Source organism: Aythya marila (assembly GCF_965140915.1).
Source record: "Aythya marila genome assembly, chromosome: 3".
NCBI lineage: Eukaryota > Metazoa > Chordata > Aves > Anseriformes > Anatidae > Aythya > Aythya marila.
In genome coordinates, this window is record NC_139044.1 from 31,192,040 (window position 1) to 31,209,490 (window position 17,451).

General features: G+C 37.3%; 1 protein-coding gene across 1 annotated transcript in view; it reads right to left on the bottom strand.

Moving 5' to 3' along the window:
• Positions 1-11,452: 11,452 nt before the first annotated feature.
• LOC309876915 (uncharacterized protein) overlaps positions 11,453-17,451 on the bottom strand; it is a 36,179-nt gene continuing 30,180 nt past the window's right edge. The window contains exon 3 of the transcript XR_014317276.1: positions 11,453-11,687. The gene's annotated coding sequence lies outside the window, so the exon portion shown is untranslated. The remainder of the gene's footprint in view (positions 11,688-17,451) is intronic.

Sequence of the window (17,451 nt, forward strand, 5' to 3'; positions counted from 1 at the left end):
GTCTTTTTTCTGTTTCTTCAATAACTCCTAGAGCATAAACACATCTGTTACTCTTCCCTTCCCTCTTAAGGGAGCAGCAAATTCCAGGTGTTCAGAGATGGCAGAGGCAGACACTATCAGCAAGTTTTAGGTAAATGCCACACTCCCCATACATTTCTCTAGCCCAAATCCTTATGAGCCTAAATGCGTTTAATTATCACCTACAGAACCTTACTGAAATACTTATCCCAGAGGTGTTTTTGGCTTTGCTCTTCTTGGTAATATATGAGGTATCTTCTCCACTGCTCCCTTTGGCTTTACTCTGGCAGCTATAACATTTCATTAATATTTTAAATAATACATTCTATAAGACCCATGCCTAATACACCCCTTTCAATAATAGTAAGTTTGAGCCTGATCCTGAACTATAATATTCCAGAGATCCTTTACAGAGAACTTCTCAGTGAAACACACAGGGAAATCTATTTCTGGTACCACTGAATTTCTGGTACTTCGAAAGCCAAAGGGTCTTTGCTATCCTGGAGCCAGGCTTCTATTCATGCTTTTTATTTAGAAAATACTCAATGGAAATCCAGACTGCAGGCAATCTTGTGCAGGAACTGGGATGGCAGTCCAAATTCCAACCTGAGATTTCATAGGCAGGCTTGGGCAGCTATTTTACTCCACCTTGCATGTCTCGATTACACCTCTATAAATTGGAGATAGGTTCCTCTTCCACCAAGGAAATGGGTGCATACTAGTGATGTATTTGGGTGCTAAGAAATGAGAGCTAGGCCAAATCTTTATGCAATCATATTATGAAACTCCTAGAAGAAACAAAATAAAAATAAACCAGGTTGTATATTCTTCATGTTTTGTTTACCTGTCTCACTCTAGAACTTCCCTGGATTTGTTATTCCCTGCTGTTGTCTTCACAACTGAAGCTTCAGTCTGGCAAGATCACTGAAACCTGAGCAAAGATTTCTTCAGGACCTGTCTCTCTGCGGTAGCCAATGTGCATGCCCTCACAGCTGGGACTGGACACTAGATTCTTTGACAGGGCAATGGCATCGTGTTCTGGAGTAAGCAACATATGAGCAAGCCAATAAAATCTTTTAATCTGTTTTGACTACATTTTCAAACAGAAGTCATTTGGGGGCTAAAATGGAGAATGAGAAATTTCATCTCAAAGGACAGATTTTTGTAAAATAAACATTCCTCCTCCCCGGGGGGGGAAACAGACAGGCATTCCCACCTGCGGCCTGTGTCCTCTAAAACACCAGTCCTTCCCACAGATCAAAGTCTTCCAATTTTGATCACACATGCATTACCTATGAAACAGTGCCCAGTACAGTGGGTTGGAATATATGTTTTTTAAATCAAAAAATTGGGACTTTAGACACATTATCAGGATATATGTGAAGATATCAGGGAAAAAGTAAAGCATACAATTGAGATTAATTTTTAAGTCCTTCTTAAATGCATGAATCCAATATTTGAAGGATAACCACAGAGCATCTGGGCTATATAAAGCAAATTTGGTAAGTCTGGCCCTTTTAAAAATTGTTAGAAATGATTTTCATGCCCTGAACAGTCTCAGTGAGTATACACAATTTCATGCGAGGAACTCACTATGATTGTGTGTACACAGTGAATTTACAGTCCTGCCAGATATCATATCTAGAACTTGCACAGTTGTGCTCATATACAAAAAAGGGTATCACAGGTCTAGGAATTCCAGATAAGATGAGCAGCTCCTCCAAACCTTCCCAAGCTTTCTACATGAGCGAAGAAATAACAACCAGGAAAAAAATAAATAAATAAAATATTATTATTAATTTTAATTTCTTCAGGCCCCTGGACAGCCATCACTGATGGGTTACCACACTGAAATGTGGTGGAATTACTCACATATTGGCAAGTGTTTGGGGGATTATTTGTCTGCTCTCAGATTAAACATTAGTGCCGATGGCACTAGATGTAATTAGCATTATTGTAATAATGGCATCATCTCTTGTCTTTTTTTTCCAGTCAGGACTTAGAAATTAGAAATGTAATGATGTCATTCTGCATGAGAAGAGTGCTGGACCTGCAGTTTCACAGAACACTGCAAGCATCTTGCTAGTTCAAACAAAAAGAGCAACTCACCATAAAATTAAGGGAACAAACACTATCTATTCAACAGTGCAGAACCCAGTGTTGTTCTTTATTATATTACTTAAAAGGGGCAGATTTACTCGGTCATAAATTAATAATTCAGGAGGTGTAAGAAGGCACAGCCAATTAGCTGCAGTAATTTGCATTTTTATGCTCCTTCATTAGTTTTCTAAGGTTCTTCTCTTCTATTATAGCAATGCAAATGCAATCTTCCAAAAGGTGAATAGCCAACCTGTTTTTTGTTTACATGGTAATAAAGCCTCTTCAATTATTGAAAAACCAAACAATTTAAGAATTTTTAAGACAAATATTTGTTGCTGTACTCTCTTCTTTATATTGGTTGTCAAGAAACATGCTTTTTCAATGTAATTTATTTCAACCTGTAAATGGAGAGTTTATCAGGTGGCTGATTTTCTGTGGTTCTTGAAATCATGCCTAACTTTAATCATGTGAGTTATCCCATGAAGGGAGGTATTAAAATTCTTTCTTAACTTAGGGGTTGACAAATAATTCCATGCATGATGGCTTTGTTCACAGTGTGGGATCCCTTTAGCCTTGTGCAGAAATAAAGAGAGAAGGTTTTAATGTTTGAATTTTACTTTGAGAACAGCATTACCAAGGAAGGCAAGGATGCTCCCCCATGCCCCAGTCATCTGCTGGTGACTGTACCTCTAGGAGCCACCTACTCCAGGGATATCCCTCTCAGTCACTGCTATCTATGGGCACAGTCTTGCTGAAATGGATGTCTTTAGCTTCTGAGAAATACTCTTGAGGCCAGAGAGGTTAAAGTTAAAAGCATTTACTGCAGGCATGACTACAGCCTTGGTCACCAGAGTGCTACGGACCAGCTGTACTTGCTTCATTTCTGTCTTCCCATGCAGGGCACCAGCAAATCCCACTGGCTTCTCTGAGAGTTGCTCCTAACCTGCAGCTGGCCTGACACGTACTTATTTTTCCATTTTTACTCTGGTATTTTCCTTTCTAAATGCTTTCCATGTGAGGCCATTTCATTTTATTTTTATAATTATTTTATTTTTAATACAGCCCCTCATTCCAGATGTAGATAGTACATACACATACTCAGGCATACATATAAGCAAAATAATGCTGAAGCTGCACCTTTATATAAATGTCTCTGAGACAGAATACAAACCAAAAGAACACTACAGACATTTCAGAGGGCCGGTGGGGATTAATTAAAAAAAAAAAAAAAAAAAAAAAAAAAAGAGAGAGAGAGATCAAAGATATGTTTTCTGAGGCAACCTCTAAAAAGACTTGGCTCTCCCAGTTGCCAACAATGGTACCAGACAGCTGAAGAAGACAAAGGAACACTGCCCTTCTCTGCTCACCTCTGTGGGAAAAGCACAGAATGAATGAGCAACTGTAAGAGCAGCAGGGTGTGTCACTGTGCTTTAAAAATCTTGCTTCTTTTTTATTTTTAATTCTTCGTGGAGGCTGCTTGAGGAGGTGGGGCTCTGAATCACTCCAAGCTGTAAGGGGAGGCTGGAAGAGGAATGGACAGCTGAATCAGCTATAAGAGCAGTGACTCAATGGCAAACAAAATTATGCCAGCAGGTATAGCAAGGTGAAACAGGTGCCAGCAGGTGCAATGACAAAGAAGAAGCAAAATGGCTTGAGTTAATAAGTACCAATAACTGGAGTTAAACAAAAATAAAAAACTTTGAACATGTAAAGGCATCTTCTAGAGTTAAAATCTAGAGGTGTATTAAATTATTCTTTTCCCTTCATGAATGGACAGAAATATGAAGCTCTGCATATGCTTCTTCAGAGACCAAAGTCCAGCTTTGGTAATGTACATGAATTTCTGTTATGTCAATCAGAAAAATCAGTCTTTTATTACATTGTGAATAATGAGTTTATTTCAGAGCTTACATGTCTGATAATTAGCTTATACATTAATATTATTTGCAAATCCTATTTTTTAAGAATGATATTAAGTACTTGTTCCATATCATCTCAACAGAGTAACATGCCCACTCCACATTTTTGACTGAAAAATGTTGATCATCTAATGTGACTCTTTCCATCCCACATCTACAGGAAGAGCCTGTATTAATTTCTGTATCAAGACCAATACCACAACTAGACCAGGCTGGAAGCTGGTCTTGATTTCAGATTTTCTGCTCAGAGAAAGTCCACTGCAGTCATGGGTTTTTCCAGTGGTCAGTTCCCTTGGCTGTTGTATGTTACTTCAAGCCTAAATTTCTCTAATTCCAGGCAATGGATTTTGCTAATCTTTGTCAAGGAAATTAAAGATGTCTCTATAACATTTTTCTGTTCTTTAGTAAGTTAAAATCTTTGAACTTTAATTCATTATTTTCAGTGTATTTTCCAGTTCTTTACACACATCTATTGTCCCCTTCAAAACTTAAAAAAAAAAAAAAAAAAAAAAGGGGGGGGGGGGTGGTTTTGATTGCTTTTGATGTTGTTGCTTTTGTTTGTTTGTTTTCAATGAAAAATAAATCACTTTAGGACAGAGTACTGGTAGCAGTGGTGAAACATCAATGGCAGGCTGGCAACCAGCACAGGGGAAGGAAGGCAGACCTTGCCAAGGAACTACGGCCTCTAGCACCTTCCCTTTCCCCTCACAGCATATCTGCACCTGCATAATACAAGCTTCCCACTTTAATTCCTATTCTCCTAATTATAGTCCAATGATCTTTTTAGCACTTCGGCTGTGGTGCACAGCAGGAGCTCCATGTGTATCTGATTATCCATCATAAAATCAAATCCTTTTCAGTCCCTATTTCTCAGCATGGAGTCTCTTCTATCCTAAAAGCATGTTCCTCACTGCATGGACTTCCAAAAAAAAAATTGTTCCCTTTTGTCAAGAAATTCAGATTGTTCTGTGTCACTCCCCAGCCTCATTTATCATATAATTCTCTACAAGTCTTGCTGGTATAAGAAAATTTATTGACAAAATGTTGCTTTCTTGTCTCATTAATAAAACTGCTAAATAATGTAAGAGGGAAAGCTCACCTGGAACAAACCCTCAACTTGATTGTTTATTATTTACAACTACAAGACCTATTAGTTTATAATTAATTTCATTACATCAGCAATATTATCCGGTTTCAAAAGAATTTGCAATTTCATCAAAGAATGGTATCAAATTAGTCTGACAAAACATGTTTTTGAGAAGCCTGTGTAGAAGATTTACATTAGTTGTGTTTGATCAATCTTAAACTGATAGGCCCTTCATTTCCTGGGTTAGGTCTGCTATCATTTCAAAATATTGGCACTACATTAGATTTTTCTAAGTTCCTTGAAACTTCCTCAGTTTCAGGACTTTAGTCATCAATACTAACTAAACGCCAATGGGGGTCTTTTCTAGTTCTTTTAAAACTATCAGATGCAAATTAATTAGACATGCAGATTTAAAAATGTCTAACTTCAATAAACTGCTGTGTAACTGGTTAAAATTAAAAGATTACATCATCATATCATATGACTATACCATCTGGCTTTCCCCAAATGCAGACACAAAGTGACTGAGATTCAGCTTTCCATGAATCCTTTCCAGTTCCGCTGCCGTCATACAGCTACAGGACAATCATATTATTGGGATTCCTGGTACAACAGAAGCCCTTTGGCTAACTTTTCATTCTTAAATCTGTTAACCATAGATTTTGTCTGCAACAATTTGCTTCCACTACTTTATAATATTTCCAAGACAGTTAATATTATGACTTCTCCAGCTTTTTCCCCACTTTTCATTATGATTTATAGATGCTTTTATTTTACTTTGACCCATACTGTTCTTTCCTCAAGTCACTGCATCAACATCATTCTGAAAGATGTAATTTGAACATCTAGTAAAATGCTGTTCAACAACGGACAATTATTATTCTCATTTTTGTTTACATTTTCTCCAGTTGATTGTCTCAAAATTATGTTCAGCTTCTTAAATTGTCCTTTTCAAAACTCCCAAGAATATGTATTTTCAGAACTCACAATAAAAAGTGTAATCAAGATAAAATCAGTCTCATCTAAGCAGCCACTATTTTTTTAGTTCTGTAATTAACTCTTCTCTTCACAAGGTCCCGTACAGAGTTCTGTCCTACTAGATACAACTGCTGTTTATATAGGCAATGGTTATGCATCATTTTAATAAAGTGATAGGTGCCTAAAATTCAGCAGCCAATGTCACATATCTTTCAAACTGATGTCAACACAAAAAATTATTGGTTCTACATACTGTAGCTCAATGGTTATATAGCCTGTGGCATTATTCTCTGGTGTGTTGGAACATTTCTAGCAGACCAAACCTAGCAATCTATCTTGTGCTTTATCAATGTAAATTTGATCCTAAAGAATCCTCTGGTTTTCATCAATAGCCAGTAATGTGGACTTGGGCAAGGCCATTTTAATATAGTATCTCTCTTATGACTGCGTTTTTCATTCAGTCTTTTCAAAAGAGACTGTTGCAGCCAATAATTTTAAAAATATGAGCATGGGAATCCTCCTACTTGTTTTCAGAAGCCCTAGCTTTATGCATATAAATGAGAAATTTCCACTCTGAATGAGGCACATATCGAATGAAATAATACACAAATTAGAATAAATGAAGTTGCAATTAAGCTACATTACCAACCATTTTACATTTAACTGCTATGGTTAAATTGGCTGTAGACAAGGTCAGATGACAGGCCAGGTAACTTAACTGAAGGCACTGTGAAAAAAAGAATAAATCCCATATTTTTCCTCTGCACTTGATTTTCTTACAATCATTCTACCGGTTATAATGAGTATGAAGTATGACTGAGTCTAGACAAATGTGTTAAGGGCTTCTATTAGTAAATTTCTTGGTACAGCTGTCATTATTTTTTTAGGTTGCTATGGAGACTTACTACGTTGAGGCATCACTGTTTCGATGATTTTCCATGGCAATACTGCTTTGGCTCCAGTGCACACCCCAAAACAACCATGAATGTCCTCTAGGATAATTTATCTCTAGTTCAACATACTAAAATATCTACACAGTTGCCTAGAAAATGGTAGTAAGAAATCAGACCTGCTAAAAGATTGAGGTGATGACCTACTTGGTAAAGCTACTGTTAGGGAGAATTAGTTTAATAATTGGAATTTTAGTAAAAAATAGGTAAAAATACATAGGTGAGAGAAAGTAGAAAAGGCAGAGTATTTTGTCAAAAAACATATATATATATTTATGTTTTTATACAGTTTATATTTTAAATCTCAAAACCAGAACATCCCTGGCTTCCATTAGACTTCTTGAAAGTTAAAATATTCAGTTCTGTTGGCTTTCTTCTTTTCCTCTTCATGCTCAAACAGAAATAACTATTTTCTTTTTCCCTTTTAGATGATTGTTGCTTTGTAGAATTGTGGAAGGAATACATTTTAAAAATCGCATAGCCCAGTGACAAATGTGTCAAACTGCAAAAATCATAAACCACCTTTACATGGTCAAAGCGTATAGCTATAATATGATGAATGAAAATCTCATAGCGCAGCCATGTAAAATATTCTGTTCAGAATTGAAAAACACCCTGGGCCTGATATGCCTTTTAGCTGGTGCACAGAGATATAAACAGGCAGAAGTAATTGGTCTTATTCCAGTTGGAAGCAGAGTGCAGGAACTTACCCCAAGCTGGGAGCGAGGTGGTCCCTGTGGTCCCTGCCCTCAAAAAGTCTCAGGGGAAAATTTAAGTGATTTTCACTGCTGTTCCTGCTCCTGCCTTTTGTTACAGCCTCCATCCCTGTCTCGTCTTTTTACATGGTAGCTTGAGTGACATTTTATTAGAAAAAACAATATCGGCCAGAATTTGCAGGATGAACAGCCACCCAATGCAGGCTTTCTAGAGACAAAAATTAAAATTAAAAAAAAAAAAAAAAAAAAAAAAGGAGAGCAGTTCAGGTGAAAACCAACAACAGGAAACCTAATTAAAGGAATTGTTGACAAATACAGTGGTTCAGACTGTTGAGGTCAGGGATCCAAAGATCTGATTCATTATATAAAAAAGCCAAATAATAATTACTTGCATTGAGGAAGAGAGGACTTCTTTGACCACTCATCCCCACAACCTCCACGCTCTTGGTGAGCTGGAGAAGTGCAGATGTCCTCATGCCCTCCTGCAGCACTCCAATGGGGCTCTGAGGAACCATCCCACTCCTCTTTTTCCCCGCTGTGGCTAACATCCACATGCCTGCCTTGCTTTCCTGCAGCTCACAGGTAGCTCTGAGCTACAGCTTAATATTTGGCATGAAGGTATCTTTTCTTTGCTAGTTTAGTGAACTCTGCCGATGAAGGAAAAATAAGTAACAGCAACTAAAAACCAAAACTTTCTGTTTTTTTCTTAATAAGTTTACTCCACTGTTATTTCAAGGATGCACCAATAGGCATCTGCAATTTTTCAGATATGCCCTGCCTTTTTTCTTTATAATGTTGCAAAATGTGAGTTGATTTTGTCTGCATGTTTCATTTATATTGCCAATATATTTTCCATTAACTTCTCTGAAAGAACACACAGACCCCGTGATGCTCATCTGAGAACTTCTTTTCTATAAAATTCATTCACAGTATGTATAACTTTGAGTTTTCAGCTCATCAACTGCCATTTTTGATGGAAGGAAGAAAAAAAAAGTTTCTCTTCAAACAACCTGGACACTCTGTGTGCGAGAGATACTGGTTTACGGTGAGCCTATGTTGGGATGCAAGTCTCTGAGAAGGTTTTAAACTAGTGACTAACCAACTAAGTGGCCAAACCATGGTGCTATGGATGGAGATATGTAAATTAATTAAACTCTGACAAGGAAACAGAATAGCACCTGCATTATAAATATGTGGGAATGTCTTATCAGCATATGACATATGGCTTCATTTTCTTCAAAAACAAGTTTACATGGAATATCTTTATTGCAATTCAAGACGGTAAAGACATGAGATCACAGCTGCTGGTATAAATGGGCAGTGTACAGAATATATGGACTAGTACACTCTATTTTCCCAGATACATAACATATTGACAGCATACAGTGGAAGATGTAATGAAATAAATCAGTCCAGTATGATATTACAGATCTAATAACTAATATGGAAATTCTAATATGGAAATCAAAATGAGTGAACTGTGCGAGACCAAGGGTTCATCTAGTTTACTAGTCTAAACCTCAGCATTCATAAAAGCTCCCTCTAAACCCATCTTCTGCCAATAGAAACCTGTGATAATGTGGGAAAATCCTGCTTAGGTAAGTAAAGTTTTACTTTGAATAAAAATTGTCTGCAATATGTAATGATAACAGCACAGTTCAACTCTGAACTATCTATACGTTCGGGTAACATTAAGTGAAGAGTGGGTGTTTTGTTATTATTTCAAGCTCTGAAAAGAAATGTATAATCAACATAGTTACGGTGGGTAAGATGGTAATAACTAAGACTTGAAAAAAAAATCTAGCTTTCTGATGACTTTCTTCCTAGCCTAGGATAGTAAAAGTGTTCTACTTATAAAAGGACTGCACTTAGAGTTGGGAGAAAGTGCATTCATGGTATCAAACCTTTCAGAAGGAAAACTCCCAGAAACTGAGACAATAACATTTGTTTCTGTCCAGCAGTAAAAAAAAATAATTAAAATAAAATAAAATAAAATAAAATAAAATAAAATAATAAAATAAAATAAATAAAATAAAATAAATAAAATAAAATAAAATAAAATAAAATAAAATAAAATAAAATAAAATAAAATAAAATAAAATAAAATAAAATAAAATAAAATAAAATAAATTTTGCAAGGGAATTTGTAATAAGTATAGTGCCTCTGAATTCCCTCCAGCAAGTCTGAGGCAGCTGTGGAAAGGATGCTCATACAGAACTTATCAGAAGCTAAGAACCGTTGCAGACTAACTGCACCCAAACGATCAATCCCGATTGTCACAGGTGGACTCTTCTCCCAGAGACCGATATGTGAACCAAAATGTGATGGGCATAAATAGGAAGAGATTAATCAGAATGAAACCGAAAGCTCAATGACACTTCTATGCAAAGGGAAATGCACCTCTAAGGCTTAATCAATCAGAACTGAGTGCCATGAAGAAATGACTAAAACTCTGGGGTAGCAGTATGTGAGGGAAGGTACAGCCACACTCACACATCCCGACTTTTGACTGTGTAATTGTAGGTTTTCAGAGTAAGTTGCAGAAGTACAGGTACCAACACTGTGGCTATCAACAAGGAGGAAAATTAGAAGCAATGAAGAAAAGATGAGCAACTGCCATAGTTCATTCTTGAGAACTTTATCTACTGAATATGTGGGACAAGGTTTCACTACAGTCACTTCGGGAGACACCCGAGTGCCAGCCAGACAAGGGTGGACCTGTGATCCCTGTGCCTTCTAGCAGCTGACCTGTACAGAGAACAAAAGGCTGCCATTGACTGACAGGCAAAATGAGACATCAATCACAATAAATTGTGCAGATCTTCAATCCTCCCCTTTCTTACAGGAAAAAGTGAACAAAATTAACATGAAATTACTAAAACTCCACTGAGAGGAACAGAACAGTTCCAACCTCATTAAAACTGTTCAGAAAGTGGGGCTTTTTGCTGTGTGACATCTTCATATGAAACGATTGACATTTTTCTCTTATGTCAATCTTTTGTCCCATTTTGATATTTTTCATAAGAAAATCTTTCCACAAAAATCAGTATAAAATTAAAAAAAAAAAAAGAGGTTTCTGAAAACCCAAAGAGGTTTCTTTTTTTGAAAATATTTTGTATTGTTTTTTAACTAGAGAGAAATAATCCTCTTAAATTGTTGTCACGAGAAACTTTTAAACAGATTCCCTTCTCCTTCAGAATCTGTACAAAATCTCCAAAATCCTTCAGTAGCAGTTACACTTGGTGTGAGTTTATTTTAGGTTCTCTTCACAGCAAAAACAGATGGTGAAATACAGATTTCTTTTAAATAAAAGGTGTTAAAGGTGATAATGCAGGTAGGCATCTAATGAGAAATTCAAAAGCATCAGGCTACAGGATTTCCAACGACAGGAGAAAGATCCTTCTATTCCACCCATATTTCAGGTCCAAGTAACCTTTGATATTGGACTTGAAACAGTGATGCTGAATTGTTTGTGGTGTTCTGCCTTTTGTGCCCATCCCAGGTGCTCTGCAGCACTGAGGAAAGACCTGGGGTAAGGTCCCCCTCAGGGAGCACTGGGGAGGTGCAGGGTGTCCCTTTCACAAGGTGGTATGTGACACCAGTCCACCCATTCCTCCCTTCAACCCTGCAGCCACGCAACCTCCAAGGAGGGCTCTGCCAAACAAATGTAGCCACGAAGCGATTCTTGTTTGCAGCTTGCTGTTTCAGGGTGTTACTTCTTTTTCTCAAGTAGATGATCCTTAAACTATAAAAACCTGCTGTTTCTTCCAGCCAGTGTAAGAAATCCTTTAGTTCGAGTTGCAGGTGTCTGCGCAATAAAACTGGAAGCCTGGATCCAAACACAGCTGATGACTCACTTGGAAAGCTGCTACAGCCACACATAACAGCACTTGTAATAGCAGTCGTCTTTTTCTTTTCCTTTTTGTTTTTTTTTTGTTTTTTTTTTTTTTTAAAAAAAAAAAAGGAAAGAAAAACAAACAACATTTTATGTGCAAAAATGAAAGCCTGTTCTCCTCCATTTCTCCTCCATTTAGGTTACTGAGCTCTCTTTTCACTGTTGTGTTTTCCCTAGTAGTTAATTTTGACTTTAAACACTGAGGGTGAAAGACGAAGAAGTTATCCTTCAAGTCATCCCCTCACTCTTGCTAGGAATACCTATTAAATTAAATGCAAATATAATTTTTATGGTAGGTATGCATTTGGTATGCATTTGGTAATTAGTAGTAGGTGTGTATTAGTAGGTGTGTATTATGGTAATTATACTTGTGTACATCTGGCACCCAGTCAGCTCCCAATATAGCCCCACAGCTTCAATGGCTTTACACAGCTGTAATGAGAAAATAAATCATAGTTCTAATGAGAGTTCAAAACTCCGTAACAGAATTTGCTGGAAGAAATAGGAAAATAATTCAAACTGGAACAACTCTGGAATAAAAGAGAATATTTCAGTATGTATTGAAACATGACCTAAAAATGCCAGTAAAGCACTCTGCTTTTTCTATTATTTGAACTGCAAAAAGTCTCTGAACTCTAGAGTAAAAGACAGTTTTCACTCCTGGTAAAATCACAGCATGTAGATTTTTCAGTGCAGTATATTTTATGTTACAGAACCTTATTCTTTAAATTGACAATTGTGTTTATAAAACAGCAGAAATGATTCTAGAAATGTTCAAAATCTCAACATCTGTCCTTTAAAGAGGAGGTCTCCAGAGAACAAATTAATCAATAGTCAATCTCTCCAACCAAGATCTTATCATTCTGGATGGGGGTGTGTGTCCTAAAAAACATTAGAGCAGGATGTTTGTTCATCAGGTTGTTTCAGAGGGATGTAGAGATGATTTATTTATTTTTTCTGTGTATAAAGTCACAGACAAAAACTGGACACACACATCGCAAATTCACATTTATTGTGCATTTATTTGTTATTGGATTTGTTCTGAGATTCTGCATTAATAATAAATGGGTAAAAATAAGCATGTGACAACTGCAGAAGCTCTAGTTTTCCAATTGCTATTGTAAGGAGGACAATTGTCCAACCTATACACAGTTACCCTGGGAGTGAGAGCTCTGTTAGCATCTCTGCTCATGACGCCCTCCACATGTCATGATGGATGACTGGTTCGGGAATCACACCCTGCTGTTTGTTTGTTTTCTCTTGGAGATAGAAGGCGTGCTTGATATTGTTATGTTATCTCTGCAGCATAGCCGCAAAGCAATTCCAAGCAGCAAGATAAATTAATTTTTTAAAAGATAGCACATTCCTTCACATGACATGCAGAAGATGGGTCACATTCCAGCTTTGAGTCCTTTAGCTTATCAAAGCTATCTTTTAGTTATGATAAGCAAGACTTTAACTGCAAAACATGACAAATAGGCAGTAGAGACCACAATGCCTTCTCAAGAGTTTATACAATTTCAAGTGTTAGCTTCACAGTATTGGCTTGGATTGTCATCATTTTGTCACATGTGACTTACGTGACAGGTCACTTATGCTTCTGCAAAAAACATAAGAAATACTACAGTCCAACCCTGAACTCAAGGAAAGAAACAGTTAAATAAAGTATATATGTCTGGTACTGTCCCTACAGGAAACCAAATAATCATATCAAAAATCATCCTAGATGGCACTGTCCTCCTTCACTGTCCTCCTTCCTACTGTAAGTCCTATTGGTTCAGTAATTTCAAAGTATTGATATTACATAAACATGATAAAAATGCATAGTGTTCTGTACAGAGTATCCAATTAATGATATATTTTGTGTCACTCCTTTACACACAGTGGCTTACGTTGGCACAGGCAAGCAGCAGTTTCAGGTGCACAAACAGCAATACATCTTGCAGGGGCTTTATTCCCAAAGGGCTAGCAGCCAATATGCTTTGGACTAGGTCAATATATCCATTCCAATGTATTTTCTTTCTCAATAGAGTTTTGGTTACATTTTGAGATTATCAAAAAGAAAAGAGGGACTGATTCCAAAGGCTCTCAGAAACCACAAGTTTAAGAAGCATAATGAATATATACATTGTTTGATAGTTATTTAATAAAAACTTTGAGTGCGTGACAGAAACTTAGACTCCACAAATCAACCAGAGGTCTTATGAATATCATGCCAAGAATGTGAAATCCATCCCTTGCTTAGGTATAGTTACAGCAAAGGAGTGTTTCAGAGAACAAAAGCAACTACCCGGAAGCCAGCTGTGTACATGTTTATATCTCTAAAACAGCTGCTCCATTTGACCATGCCACCGAGAGAGAGTTTCCTCCTTTCCCACTGGCCACTATATTAAGTAGCTTGCTGTAATTGCTGCATAGCATTTGGCAGTTGCAGGCATGGTAGCAGTTAGCGTTAATAAAAGTAGAAACTGTTCTCACAGTTGAGTGTCTCACAGTCGCATGTGTGAAACAGATCACATTTAGTGTAGACAAACTGGACATCTACAGTATGGATGATCTGAGATAGATTATGATAAAACAAATATGTTCTGCTAAGCATACATCCATTTGACTGAAATACAGCATTGGAAGTTCAGTAATTATGTAGACAGAAAATATACAAGTATAATGATTACTAAAATCACTGCTGGTTTATTTTGCTTTTTATCAGAGCGTGGTGTTGCAGTAATAAAAATTAATAACTTTGCGGGCCTGTTTTAATTTAAGCATGAATTTCTTACCACATGAAAAATAATGTGGCTGTATGCATGTTTAGATATATTTTTCTTTATACCTTCATGTGTAGGGAGGGAATGAGTCAGAGAGCTGGTATATAGCTCTATCTGTACCTGTCTATTCCCAAAATATCACAACAAATATTTAAGGATCTTTTCAAGTGACAGAACTAAAGGTCAGGGTCATAGCAAAGGGCAGTTTGTGGAGGAGGGGATTAGCATTTCTCTAAGTGATTTCTTCTTCCATCTATTTTTTGTATCCTCCACAAACAGGCCTCTCTAATTTCAAACACATTTTTTGAATTCTGCAGAGAAGTCAGTTCTAAAAAGGTATCATCCAAAATAAATGTTTTTCTTGGCTCATGCATCAGCTATCCTATTTTCTTTTCTAGTATAGATATGGGTGGGAGAAGGCATATGTGTGTGTATATTGTGTATATACACAAATATCAGTGTAGTCTCTATTTAGCGTTCTCTACTCATACGTTACTTATGCAAAGATATTGACTGGAAAGCTGTGTTACTAAAAATTCTTTACTCTCTTTCTCATTGAAAAAAATAATTATTTCATAGATTGATTAGATTAGCATTCATCTGTCTTCTCTGGCTAGCAGGCTAATGCCAGAAGAAAGTTCCAGGTGCTCAGCTCTTTTGCAAACAGACATTTATTTTATACATCCATATAGAGGTCAATTCTCCAGTATTCCCTCCTGCTACCCCCCTCAAACACACACACTGAACCCTCCTCTTTTAAGCAGCTGTAAGATGTGGGCTAGGTCTACATGAATCTCTGAATTCATATAGATTGCATTCACTTTTCATTTATTTCTAGAGATTGCTTTTAGATTAGAAATCCGTGAAGGGCTTTGTGGAAGGGTGACCCTTCCTCCCTCACCCTCTGCCTTGTCACCACCCAGCAATAAACAGCTGTTTCTAAGAACAAACTAAACCCAATATTTTCTAAAGATTGTAATATAGAATGCTCATTTCAGGTTTTTCTTCCCATTTGTGTTTTGGCAAGCAGTTTTCCCGGTTTCAGATTAAATTCCTCAGTAAATTGTTTTCTCTCTCTCAAAATGTGTGGCCAAAACTAAAAAGCATAGAGAACCTGATTCTCAATAGCTTTTCCATTCAGGTCCTCACCTACCATTTTGCAGAACAAAGATAGACAAGGAAAACAAAGGCACTGATTTGACAGCAAATCACAGACGTCTAATACAGGTATAATTTATTCCCACTCAAGCTGCCGCAGATGGCACCAAATTCTTCTCTCCCTAGGTATGATATATAAAGCTCAGTAAAGGCACTTGACCTCTCTAGCCTGCAGAAAGAGAGAAAAGAAGATTCCAACTCTGAGTGTCTGAGAGGGAGAAAGAATATAGGCTTCTCATGCTTTTAACCCAGCCAGTTAAACTAGAAGAGGAAGAAAGGGAGAACACTACTTAGGAATGAAGATGAAGGAAAGAGAGTTTTATATACTTGCTGCGGTGTGTATTTTGAGTAATCTGTACAAAGATATACAGGAATTTTACAACTGGTCTTACTGCTTCTGTACCTCAAATAGCCATTTGCCTAAGAGAAGACTTCTCCTGCTCTAATCTTCTTTGCTTGGGCCTCATTGTAATATGTGGTGTTTTTTTCAAATTACATTAATAATAAATAACTCTGGATGGTAAAATAGAAAACTGATGATAGTATGTCAAGGAAATGATGAAAGAAGAAAAATGTTTTATGTTTTTGAGAGAGGCAGAGAGCAAGCAGGCAAGTGTGTATTCATTCATGGGAAAATGATTGGCCTTAGTGAATACCTGATTGAGGGGAAACCTATTGGTTTCCCTGACCTGAGACCCTGACCTGAGACCTTGCAGCATATCTGGGGGGGTGCTAGTATCATTAGCTTGTGTTGCTGTGTTGTTATCAATTCAGATACATTCTCATTACTATACATTCACCTGCCTCTAGCTTTCAGTAAGATAATCAAATGGATGAGTCTATGACTCCTACATTTATTTTTCCCCCTAGTAGACCATTCTCACTCCTGCTTCAGATCATCAGATTTTATAGGTTTCACTAGCGGTGGAATGAATTGCAAGTAGCTCCATTAAAATTGGACGAGGCACTAGGGAAGGAACCAGGTGATAAAACAACAGGTCACCAGAGTTCACCTGGCATTTGGATCAGATCAGTCCCCCGTCTTGGAAAGCTGCGTGGGGCAGTAGGAAAGTAAAAGTACATGAGGTGAGATGATAGCCATGGTCTGGGGAGGCTGCATGCCCCAGCACTGGCCACTCTTGCCCCAGTGGACATCCCTAGTGTGGCTACAGCCACGGTGCAGATGGCAAACACTGCCCCAATCCCTGATTGATGCTCCCAGATGGCTCCATGCATGCTGGCTCAGATGCTGGCTCAGTCTCTGGTGGCTGCTCTCCTCTGCCAGGATCCATGTTTGTGCATAAACAAAGCCTAGGCTTGAGAAAAAGCACACACTACAGCACAGCAATGGAAATTTGCTCCTGAATTCATGGGGAAAAAAAAAAAAAAAAGAAAAAAAAAAAGGAAGAGTTCTGGACTTTCTCTCACCAATCGCAAATATGTATGAGAGCTTTTGGAGAGGGCTGGGAGGGTAACTATAATGACGTAGAAGTCAGTTCTGGAAATTAGTTTCTGTGCTCTTTGGCTGGTTTTCAAAGGATCCAATGATTTTAATACTGTAGGTATTAAACTGTTCTGTTAATGATGTGTTAAGGCAGTCATGGATTTACCAGAGGTTCTGTGGAGATCGAGGCTACATCTTCCCCACTGGACACACAAAGTCTTGGACAGATATCATTTAGTTATGCTTTAAATCTAGGAAAATATAATTGCTTTCTAGAGATGTGTGAACTATTAACATCAGTTGTCCTTTTCTTTTACATGATTTATTTTTTTTTTCACCAGAAAGGTGGCTATGGGAATATTTCCCTGCAAATTTTATCATCTTTTCAGCTTCAGGTTTTTCATCTTTGGCTGCCTT